Below are 11,358 nucleotides of genomic sequence, written 5' to 3' on the forward strand. Positions count from 1 at the left end.
GTTTATGTCCTCTACAGCATTCACTTATTGCTATTTCTTCAAGTTGGTTTTCTGCTAAGTGAATGTGATCAGACCCTTCCCCTCTATGCTATACTCAACCCAATCTGTTCACAAATTCTTCATGTGCGTTCTATTTGAAACTCGTTCAAAATCTTCACTTTGTCCTTGTCAGCTGAAGAAATTGAGAATGGAACTTTAAAACTAATCTTATCCAAATTTTCGGTTTTGCCGCTCAAATCGTTCCGCATCCCACGATAATTTTTTTAATTCACCCACGATCTTACACGATCTCCACTACACAGTACGTGGGTGACACATGTCGTGCGAAGGAGAAGGGTCAGGGGCACGTTCGTCCCAAATCTTCGGGCGAATAGTTTTTCACTGCTACTATGAATACCCCCTCATCCCTTCCTCACTTCCTTTACTCCGCTCGATCTCTCTCTCCCACTCGAGCTTCTCAAACCCTAGCGCCGCCGCTACTCCATCGTTGCCGGTGAGGAAGAGCTTCACTGCCTCGACCTCGTCGTCGTCGTACTCGCGCCGACCGCGGAAATCTTCACCTCCGCCGCCGCTGTAGACGTCTTCCTCCGCCAAGTTAGGGCGTGGAAGATCTACACCAATGAACTCCACTGTTTCACCTCACTGTTCGTCGTGTTCTTCATTCAGGGTAATTAAAAGTTACTTTTACTGCCCTCTTTGATTCGAAGTTTCTCTACAAAATCGTCAAAGGTGTTTTATTCTTCAAATCTTCACACACTAAACACCTCACATGTCATCTGTTCTTGATTCGTTTCTCTAAGCATCATTTTTCTTCAAGATTCCTCAATTGTGTGGATCTTCGATCTATACAACTCTGAAATCTAAGACAAAGAACGCTTAGTGAAAATCTTCAAGACTCATCTGGTCAAATTCCTCAAACTTGTTCTTTTTGAAAACCTTCTGAGAACGCATATGACCTCTCCAAATTCCTCGCAACTATACTCTGTTCACAGGTACACATGTCAGCTGCTGAATCACTAGGTTCTCATCAACTTAACTCATTTGCAGTGTTCCTCGAAGAAAAGTTGCATACTTCTCCAGAGAATTCGATTGTTCAAATTCCTCAACTGAAGAAAATGGCTGATGGTAAAAGGCCACAGAAGGGAGAAAAGAGGCCTGAGGTAAATATAGCGTTTGAGATCCCTGATGACATATATGTTGGGTACTGCACACCTACTGAGGAAACCAAGAATGAGCGCAAAGTGCGCAAATAGAGGATAGAAAGGAGATGGGCAAGAGAATGGAGGGAGTACAGATATGTCACTCCTAAGTACATGAAGAAATTCGCACTCAATCCTCCATGCCCAAGAGCTCCATTGGCACCTGGCCAAGTAGCAGATCCCACCAGCCTCAAGAGCGGTGAGGACTATCCTGATGAATGGGCCAAGCGCCAAGGCAAGTTGGCCAAGCAAGCCAGAGAAGCAGTGAGGAAATTCAATGAAGACTCTGCTGTGGCTGCTGCTGCCTCTACTGAGCCTCTGTCAAGCCGAGGAAATCCATGCCTAAGAAGCCTGCTCGTAAGACAAGTGCTTCACCAACAATGCCCTCACGGCCAAGTTCCTCAGCTGCCCCCTCACGGCCAGACTCTTCAAGGTCCTCATGACCAATCCCTCAAGTTGCTCCTTCAAAATCCTCAGTACCTCCTTCAAAGTCCTCAGCTGTTCCGACAAAGTCCTCATCACCTGCGCATCTGGCCTCGTGCCAAAGGACTACAGGCATCTCCATTGCCTCTGGTGTCTCAGCAAGCTCCTCAGCTGCACCAAATTCTTCATCTGGCCCCACTCTGATGAAGACCAAGGCAACTGCTGGACGAGGTCCTCGGCCAAATCTTCAAAATAAGCAAGTCGCTTTCCAAGTGCCATCTGAAGAAGATGAAGCTGATGATGATGAAGAGAGTTATCCGTCGGAACAACAATCTTGCCTATCTATTAAAAAGAAGTGAATTAGCGCCAGCAGATTTAGTAATGTGCCAAGAAAAATTGGTACAAGAAGCCGTGGATATACTTCTTGATAGTGGGTCCCGCGGGCAACCGACGAGGGATTGGACCTCTTTTTCTTTTGCTTAGGTTTAGCCGAGGTAGTGGACAAACAGAGGGGAAGAAAATATGGTGGGGGAAAAATTTCTTGTGATTGTGAGCAAATTGCTTGGCTTGTTTAATTAAGTTCAACTTCAAATTTACAGAAATTTTGCAAAAAAAAAGTAAACTCTTCCATTGAAGGTTTTTTTATTTTTACATTCTTCCTTAGATCCCTTCTTTTACTCCGATAGTATTGCGGATCACAATCGATGCAAAGAAAATGAATGCATTTCCATACTATAATAAAAAGGTAAGTGTAATAAATAGAGAACTGGATCATGTCACATGACTTATTCCATTTCTACTCTATGGGATCTTACGGAGCCTGTTGCAGAAATCATCAGAGACAGACAAGTTAGGGCCGCTAGAGCCAAAGGCACACCTGTGACACTGCTTTTGGATCCTAAGCTGATCCTCGACTACATTGATCTCTGGCACAAGGACCCAAATACTCCTATGCCTGACTTCAAGCTGACGCCTGGTCAAAATCACATGCAGACTCATTTCATCCAAGAGGAGAAATGGAAATATGATCAGGCCAGGCGAATCAAGAAGGCCCGGTACGGAAAGGAGAAATACCTGAAGAACAATGTTGTCACTATGACCACTTATGAACTTGTAAAAATCAAATCTGAAATCAAAACCCTCAGCGATGACTTCCAAGCCTACTATGTTGATTGGCAAGGAGCCAAAGTTAGATTTGTAAAGATAACTGAACAGTTCACTTTGCTGCCCCAACGCAACAGGAAATTCCTCAGGCTGAAGCATCTGCTCAGCCGACTGAAGAACATGCCAGCACCGCTGATGACAATCAGCCTGCTGAAGAAAATGTGAGTTCCGGGGCTGATGACTGCATTCCAGCCACTGAAGAAATTGCCAGGGCACCCACTAGTGGTGTGCCTGAAGAAACTGAAGAACTCAGGGCAACTGCATCAGTTGTGCCTGAAGAAAATCAACCAGATTCCTCAGCTGCTCCTGCACCAACTTCAACTCCAATCCTTCCATCTGCATTAGATGTGAAGAAGACCAAGGCTGCAGAGCATGCTGCAGTGAAGAAAAGGAAAGCATCAGCTGCTTCAAATTCTTCAGCTCCGAAGAAAATGAAGCCTATGACAAGCTCATTTGCATATCTGATTGATGTTGTTCCCATCTCAACCAGGCCATCAAAGGACCTTGTTCCTTTTGACGAAGAATATGTGATCCCCAGCGGATCTGATGAAGAAACTTCTTCTGCTGCTTCGTCTGAATCGTTGGATGAAGAAATTGAAGTGGATGCGATCCCTTCAACACCTATCATCTCCTCGCCTATGCCTTAGTTCACAGCTGAAGAGGCTGGCGTTGAAGGAATGGAAGATGAAGATGTGGACATTGGCTGCTCCACACCCGTAATCAGTGATGAATTCTGGGAAAGTCAACATCCAAACTCTCCAATGTTCACCCCTCTATAGCAAATTCCTCAGTCCCCCACACAAACTGTTCACATGGGCTCTGAAGAAACTCATCCCACTGCATCTGTCCATGAGGAAATTCCAGCCACTAGCGCTGAAGAAACTGCTGCTGCTGAACAACCAACTGCGCAGACTGCCACTAAGGAAGAACCAAAAATTCCTCAGCCTGAAGAACCTGCGATTTACATTCCTGAGGTCGTGATGCAACTCACTAACACTCCTCTGCCAAAGCCAAAGGATCCCTTCTCACGCAAGCAAAAGTTCAAGGCTGATGATTTCTTCGGCGAGCACGTATTCTTCGAAGATTATAACCCATATGACTCTGCTCGCATTAGGAAGAGGCGTTTCTGGACTGCTAGTCAAGCAAATTTCTATTCCTCAGTGCTGTTCAACAAGGAGAAGATTTTCTACCATGAGCATATTCCTCACGTGGATATGGAATCTCTATCGTGCTTCGCACCAGTCCTTAGTGTTCTTCACGATGCTGGACTGCTCAATTTTTGCTCTGACATCTGCGATTGGAATGAAGAACTGATTCTTGAATTCTATTCAACGCTTCACATCACCGGAAATGCTGAAGATGTGAATTCATGGGTGCTGGACTGGATGTCTGAAAACACTCACTACACTGCACCAGCCTCTGAATTACTTCGTGCTCTACCACTCAGTCCTCCCCTTGAAGAAGCTCGCTGCATCTACAGTGAACCTGAGCTCACACATCATTACATGCAAATGATGATGAAGCCTTTGAAACCAGGTCAGGCACCACGAACAAAATTCCTCGTGAAGGAATTGCTGTACGTGCCTAGAACTGTCTATCGTATTCTTACGAGGACAATCAGTCCTATCAAAGGCCACGACTCATCTGATGAGGAAATTGTTGGCATCATGAAGAATCTGGTATTCAACATCGTTCATGGCATTCCTGTCAACTATCACGATTTCTTCATGAGGACTATGGCCAATGTTGCACTGTCTCTGTTTGAGCTGAAGCCTTATGCACCTTGGATCATGAGATTCCTCAGGACAAGGTCTTCACTCAACTACAAAGCTGATTTCCAGAATCATCTCAGCTACTTGCCCCCAATTGAAGTCCTCAAGCAGACATATTCCTCAGTTGATGGAAAGGGCAAGGCACCAGCTGTAATTGATGAAGGCATTCGTCCATTGGATGGTCAGTCGTAAAGCTACATCTTATTCCACCAATGATGACTCTGCCACACATGACTCTGCCAATGCTCCCAAGTCCACTCCTCAAGCCACTGCTCCGTGCGTGATGACAGACCGTGAACTTCTGCTTAGTCTTCACCATAAGGTGGATCGAAATCACAAATGGGTTAAGTGTCAATTTGGTTCACTTCTTCACAACATGACTGCCACACACAATGCAGTGAAGAAAAACCACTACTACCTCCATCAAGTCTTCGGTCGCACCTGGGCAATCCTGTCACATCTGTATGGTGAAGAAGATCTGAAGAACATGGGTCTTAATGAAGATTTTGACCGGTCTGCACCTCCACCGAAGAAATTCAAGAAGGTCAAGGTTCCTTCTCTGGTGGCCAGCTCATATTCTCCATCGCGCGACACTGATGAACATGAAGATTTAGACGACACTGCGGCAGGCCCTACATCAACCAACGACCCCAACAACACCGGCGCTCCTTCATCAACTTGATTATCTTCAGGGGCGTTAGTCCTTGGTTTCGATCCTTTTGGTCATTTGATGACAAAGGGGGAGAAATTTGAGTTAGTCTTTAAGCGGGTCTATTTTATCACCCATATACAACGTTTTTTTGCTAAGTTACAACTCTCGTTCTTCTGAAACTTTATTGGATCGAGTTGTAATCTTAAACCCGATGGTGCTCTGATACTTTTGATGCACTATGCTCTGATACTCCTTTCTGCATGCTTATTCCTCGTTAATATTATTGCATGCATGCTGAATTTCATCAGGCACCATATTTCATCATGCATTTCAAATTCTTCATATTATATGTTAAATGTGTGTATGAATTACAAGATATAGGGGTAGATCTCCATGATTCAACTCTTCAAGTGTGCATTGCTTCAAAAGCAAATTCCTCACTATGCACATCTTCAGGGGGGGTTCTTCTATATCTTGCAATCAAATTCCTCAATATCAGTATTTACACTTCATATGTTTATCCCCGTTGAAAACTTAACCAATGTTGTCATCAATCACCAAAAAGAGGGAGATTGTAAGTGCATCTAGTGCCCCTTAGTGATTTTGGTGTATTGAAGACTTATAGGTTAAGGGACTAATGCATGTGTGAGTGTACACAGGTGTATAAGTCTATGAGGAGTTTGATATTTACAGGAAAAGTCAACCCCTAAAAATGAATATCTTCAACTGAAGATTTTGGTATTTCTGAAGGCTTTCATGAAGACTTTGAAAGTGAAGAAATTGGTGTGTCCGTGAAGACTTGATATTCATGCGAGGAATATGAAGCTTGAAGACTTTCGTTTTCATAGTTTTGTTTTTCTCTTTCTTGAGTCATAGGAAACACCGTACTGTTAAAGGGGGTCGAGGAAATACTAAGGAAAAATTTCCATGTGATGCTCAACTCAAAATCCTACACCTACCAATCTCTTCGAGTGAAGCCATTGGAAATCTCATACAGTTCAGTCAATTTCTTCAGTGACAGAGACGAAGTTCTTCTGGTCTCTGAGGAATTTGTCCTGACTGAGGAGTTAGGAATTCGCCAGTGCGGATTGCCTACACAGTGAGGAACATGATAGCCCTGAGGATTTTGCTACTCAAAATTCAGACCGTTGCTGTGCTATGCGCGAGCTGTTCCAAAATATCTATCCACCTAATGGTCATATCATTGAAGGGCATTTATGTCTTATCATGTCGGGCTACTCCCTAGGCTATAAATAGCCGCCCCCTACAACCACTAGCTAGTTGAGGCTACTCCGAGAGAAACCGACACTTGTCAGTTGAGAGCAACCCATCCTCCGAGGACTTTGAGCGAAAATCATCAAGTGAGGAAAAACCAAAAACCCAAAACCTAAACACCTACAAACCCCAAGTGATTGAGCATCACTGAAGAGATTGATCCTGAGTGGATCCGGCGCTTGTTACCTTTGAAGACTGTGCTTCTTCCAGACGGTTAGGCGTCATGGTCTAGAGCATCCAAGAGGAATTGTGGATCGCCGGGTGACCAAGTTTGTGAAGGTTTGGAAGTCGCCTGAAGACTTACCACGAGTGATTGGACGAGGTCTGTGTGACCTTAGTTCAAGGAGAATACGGTGAGGACTGGGTGTCTTGGACTAAGTGTCCTTGACTGGGTGTCCGGGACTGTGTGTCCTCGAGTTTAAATACTCAGGCGCTCCAACCAGACGTACAACTAAGACAGCAGTTGGAACTGGTCTACCAAATCATTGTCTTCACCGAGCTTACTGGTTCTATTTCCTCAACTCTTTCATTTCCTCATAACTGTGCTGCATGTTTGTTCATATCTGTGTTTGAAGACTTTGACTGAAGACTTTCTCAATTTCCTCAGTTCAATTTCTTCAGCCTGTTTGTCTTCCTCCTGTGTTATCCTGTGATTACGCTTCCTATACTCTGTGCATGTCTTCATTTCATCATGATGACTATGCTTGTGTTCTGTTATGTTTACCTTTGAGTACTTATTCCGCTGCTAGTAGTTCTTCGCTAAGGAATTTCCTCACCGGCAAATTCCTCAGTGAAGAATTTCATAAAAATCGCCTATTCACCCCCCCCCCCTCTAATCGATATAACGCACTTTCAGGCGTGCAGCCACCGCACCGAGTGAGAGCCACCTTCCCTTTTCCCCTTCCATTCCATGAGAGAGAGGAAGGCGGAGAGGCTTCTACTTTTTCTTTTCAGCGAGAGGAAGAGCGTGCCCAAATCGCGCCGTGGCTATCCTCCTCGTCGGTCGTGCATCCTCCCTAGCGGTGAGCGCGCCGCCGCCGAGGGATTTGGCTGCGGTGCTAACCCCCTTCTTTTTTTGTGTGTGTCTTTTTCCTTTCTTTTCCGCGAGCAATTGCTAGCTCTGGTGGTTCTTCGTCCCCGCACCTCGGCTTGCCGATGCGTGTGGGGATCGAGAGGAACAGGCACGGCCGTGCGGCGGCGCTCTTTGCCGGTGAGGCCCAAGGCCAAAATCCGGTGGTTTACTTTGCCCTGTCTAGGGTTCTTGGGGAAGGGGATCTCTTTTGCTTTTTCTGTTTTATCTTTTTACCGAAAAACATCTAACCAAGATGGCCTGGTACCATTGATAGACCCAGTTGGATCGTGTAGGCTAGATCTTTTCGGTTACCTACCTTCCTTGGGTGCGGATGAGCTCGATCCAGAGCCGGCCATGGTGAAGTAGAGGCCGGTGGTAGCAGAGAGATTGAGATGGAGAGGTGGCAGTGGTGCTTCCAATGAGCACTGCGATTGCCCTAGATCGGAAGGGGATATCGGTGGGGAGTCTGGCGGCGCGGTGAACCTCGTACCGTGCGCCCCGTCCCCCACCTCTTTATATATCGCAGGTCACAGGGGCCCACCAACCATAGAACGGTTGGGCGCCCCCGATCAGGACGCGAATAGATCAGGATCCGATGGGCCGTTGAGCCCACTCGGTGAAGAGATCAACCTAACATCCCCGGCTCACCAGGTTTCAAGTCATATACTTGACACTGGTGCTTACATTTTTCTAGATTTCTTTTAGGCATTCCAATGATGTGCGTTTAGTAGAAGGAGACATTCCCGTCGACTATGAAGGTGTCTGTGCAATTTTATCAATTTCAAGATGATGTGCCAAGTCAGTCTCTCAAAGGTGCAAGTTCCCACAGGCGAAGAGCTACTTGTGAGAAATCTTTTATCCCCTTTATGCCCTTCGGGGCTGCTAACAACAAGCTAATACATAGGAACATCACGGCTCTTACACCGCTTAACTCCAATAATAGAACCTGCTCATAGGGATAGTGTTTGCATGCGTGCGTTCATAGAGACGAGTGTATCCGTGTATGTATGAGTGACCTGCGTTTGTATTGTGTTCAAAAAAATATACATAAATATTTTCTCTGATACGTGCGAACATTTCTTTCTATAGTTGTAAAAGTTTCTACAAATATTTACACAAAATATTTTTTTGATTTCAATTGGAACGTTTTTCTCAAGAACTGCGGATATTTTTATTTAAGGTACATGAATAATTTTACAAAAAGTATAATGATTTTGTAAGACATATATATATAACAATTTTTATATGTCATACATATTGAAATGTTTCTAAAACACTCTTAATAAACATAAGTCGTAATGGGCCACGCCAGCGGCAACACATTCGTTTTCCCCTCAAATCTCGGGCTTGCCTTAAGATCAAAGTCCTCGTGAATCCTATATGACGCTCGTACCGTCAAAGTGCAAAATCACTAGTTGAGGAGTACTTATTGCAAAGATCATTCCAACTCCCCAGGTTGCGACAAGTGGTGCATATACAACGCGTCACTTGTCGCAACCTAGTAGTTTTTCCCTTTTTCATAGATCTGTTTATTCAAAACGTTTTATCTCTCAAACCGTGCGTCCAAATCTCAAACCGTTTTCACGGTTGGATTCCTCACGTCGAGATCTTTAGAATGAGATCCCATGTTGATGGGTTTTGACGAACTTTTTTCACAGAAAAAACCGGCCGAAAAAAACCACACGAAAAAACTGAACCGGGAGCACGGGTTTTTCCTCTTTCTGAAAAAGGCACGCCCGTGCCTCTCACGAAATCAGAACCGCGCCTCTCGCGGAAGCAAAACCGTGACTCTCGCGGAAGGAAAAAAATGTGTTTTTTCGTTTCTGAGGAGGCACGGTCGTGACTCTTGCGAAAGAACACCCGTACCTCTCGCGAAAGCAAAACCGTCACTCTCGCGAAAGGAAAAAAGCAGAAAACGCATTTTTTTTCTATTTTCAAGAGGCACAGCCGTGACTCTTGCGAAAGTACAAACATGCCTCTCACGAAAGCAAAACCGTGACTCTCACGAAAGGAAAAAAATAGGAAACGTGTTTTTTTTGTTTCCGAGAGGCACAGCCGTGACTCTCGCGAAAGCACAACCATGCCTCTCGCGGAAGCAAAACCGTGACTCTCGCAAAAGGAAAAACAGAAAACACGGTTTTTTTCGTTTCCGAGCGGTGCGGCCGTGACTCTTGATGAAGCTATGTACCTAGGGTAGGGTCATGGACCTGTCCTAATTGCCCTACCCAAGGACATCTCTAGAAGAAATCACCTTTCAATCGACTTGGAGGTGTTCCACTCGACAGACTCAAAGACACTCGACCAAGAAGCAATCACTTGACCAAGATCCAACCACTCGACGGCCAGGAGACCTAAAGTCACTCCGCACGCTAACGGTCGGTCATTAAGTAGCTTTTATGGTCATCATAGCACTTTATTAGGGGCATTACCAGTAACGCCCGACCTTAATGTATTTGAAACGCTACATAACTAAGGGCCGGAGGGGTCTGGCAAACTCTATATAAGCCACCCCCTCCTCAGTGTAAAAGGTTCGCACCCCTGTAATTCATACACACATAATCCAATCGACCGCCTCTGGGCTCCGAGACGTAGGGCTATTACTTCCTCCGAGAAGGGCCTGAACTCGTAAACCTCGTGTGCTTACAACTACTCCATAGCTAAGATCTTGCCTCTCCATACCTACCTCCCTACATTACTTTCAGACTTAGAACCACGACAGTTGGCGCCCACCGTGGGGCCGGTGTCTTAGCGATTTGGTGGAGGAGTTGCGATCTTTTCCGATCCAAATCATCATGGTTTCTGGCAGAGTTTTGGTGGAGGGCTGCGAGATCCGTCTCGGCGCGCTCACGTTCATCGCCGACGACTCCGCTTGGCTTCAGGAGGCTCCGCTCAACGTTGACGCAATCCCTGTCCGCGGGGCAACACATTTTCGCGCGTGCGTTCGCGGCGTCCTCTTGCGGCAACCGTCGACCCATTATCGGTAGGCCCCTGTGTTGTCCTCCCTCCCCGTTTCCCACCAGCGCAAGCGCTCTGGTCGGTCGAGACTTCAGCGGTGGGTGAGACACGTGGTGGCACGCCAGTTGGCCACCCCTCAAGTCGCGGCGATCGAGCCCGACGAATCCCTCTACAACCTGTTCGACCTGTCGACTGGCTCCGCAGAGACCGCATCCGAGTGCGACAGCAGTGATCCGGCGGCGGAGGTTCTGATGGTCGATGGACCGTGCAGTCCTCCGGGTTTTCCCCGCACCGACGGAGGCGCAGGTGGAGGCGATCCGTCGCAACCCCATGAGGAATATCCCCTGAGCCTCTCACGTCGCTGCAGAGAGAAGAACTTTGTCGCCGGAACATGGATGCACTGCACACTCCTATCATTGGAGAAACCCCCGAGGCTCGTGCCTTGGAGGACGCGCGCCTGGCAAACTTGGCTGAGCGCACTTGACTGGAGAACCTCCAGCGAGCACTCGACGAGCGTGCGCGACAACGGGTTCCAGAATCCAGTCGACGTCAGCTCTTTCCGCCCCCGCAGGTATATCGAACTCCGATTCAGAATTTAGCAGCTGCAGCCCGTATAGCAGAGTCGATCCAGCCTTCCCAATTAGAGGCTGGCAGAGGCTTGCTGCATATCAGAGCGTTACTCCGGCAGCAGGAGACAAGAATTCCGCTATTTCTCAGTCGCGGAACAGGATTCATAGCAGATCCATTGCTGCAGACACAGTCCAGTCAGCTCATAGTCCAAGATCACCCCCGAGGCGTGAGGGACGTGGGGACCGGCGTGATCAGTACGGAAACCGTGAGCAGTAT

Source organism: Triticum aestivum, chromosome 5A (assembly GCF_018294505.1).
Source record: "Triticum aestivum cultivar Chinese Spring chromosome 5A, IWGSC CS RefSeq v2.1, whole genome shotgun sequence".
NCBI lineage: Eukaryota > Viridiplantae > Streptophyta > Magnoliopsida > Poales > Poaceae > Triticum > Triticum aestivum.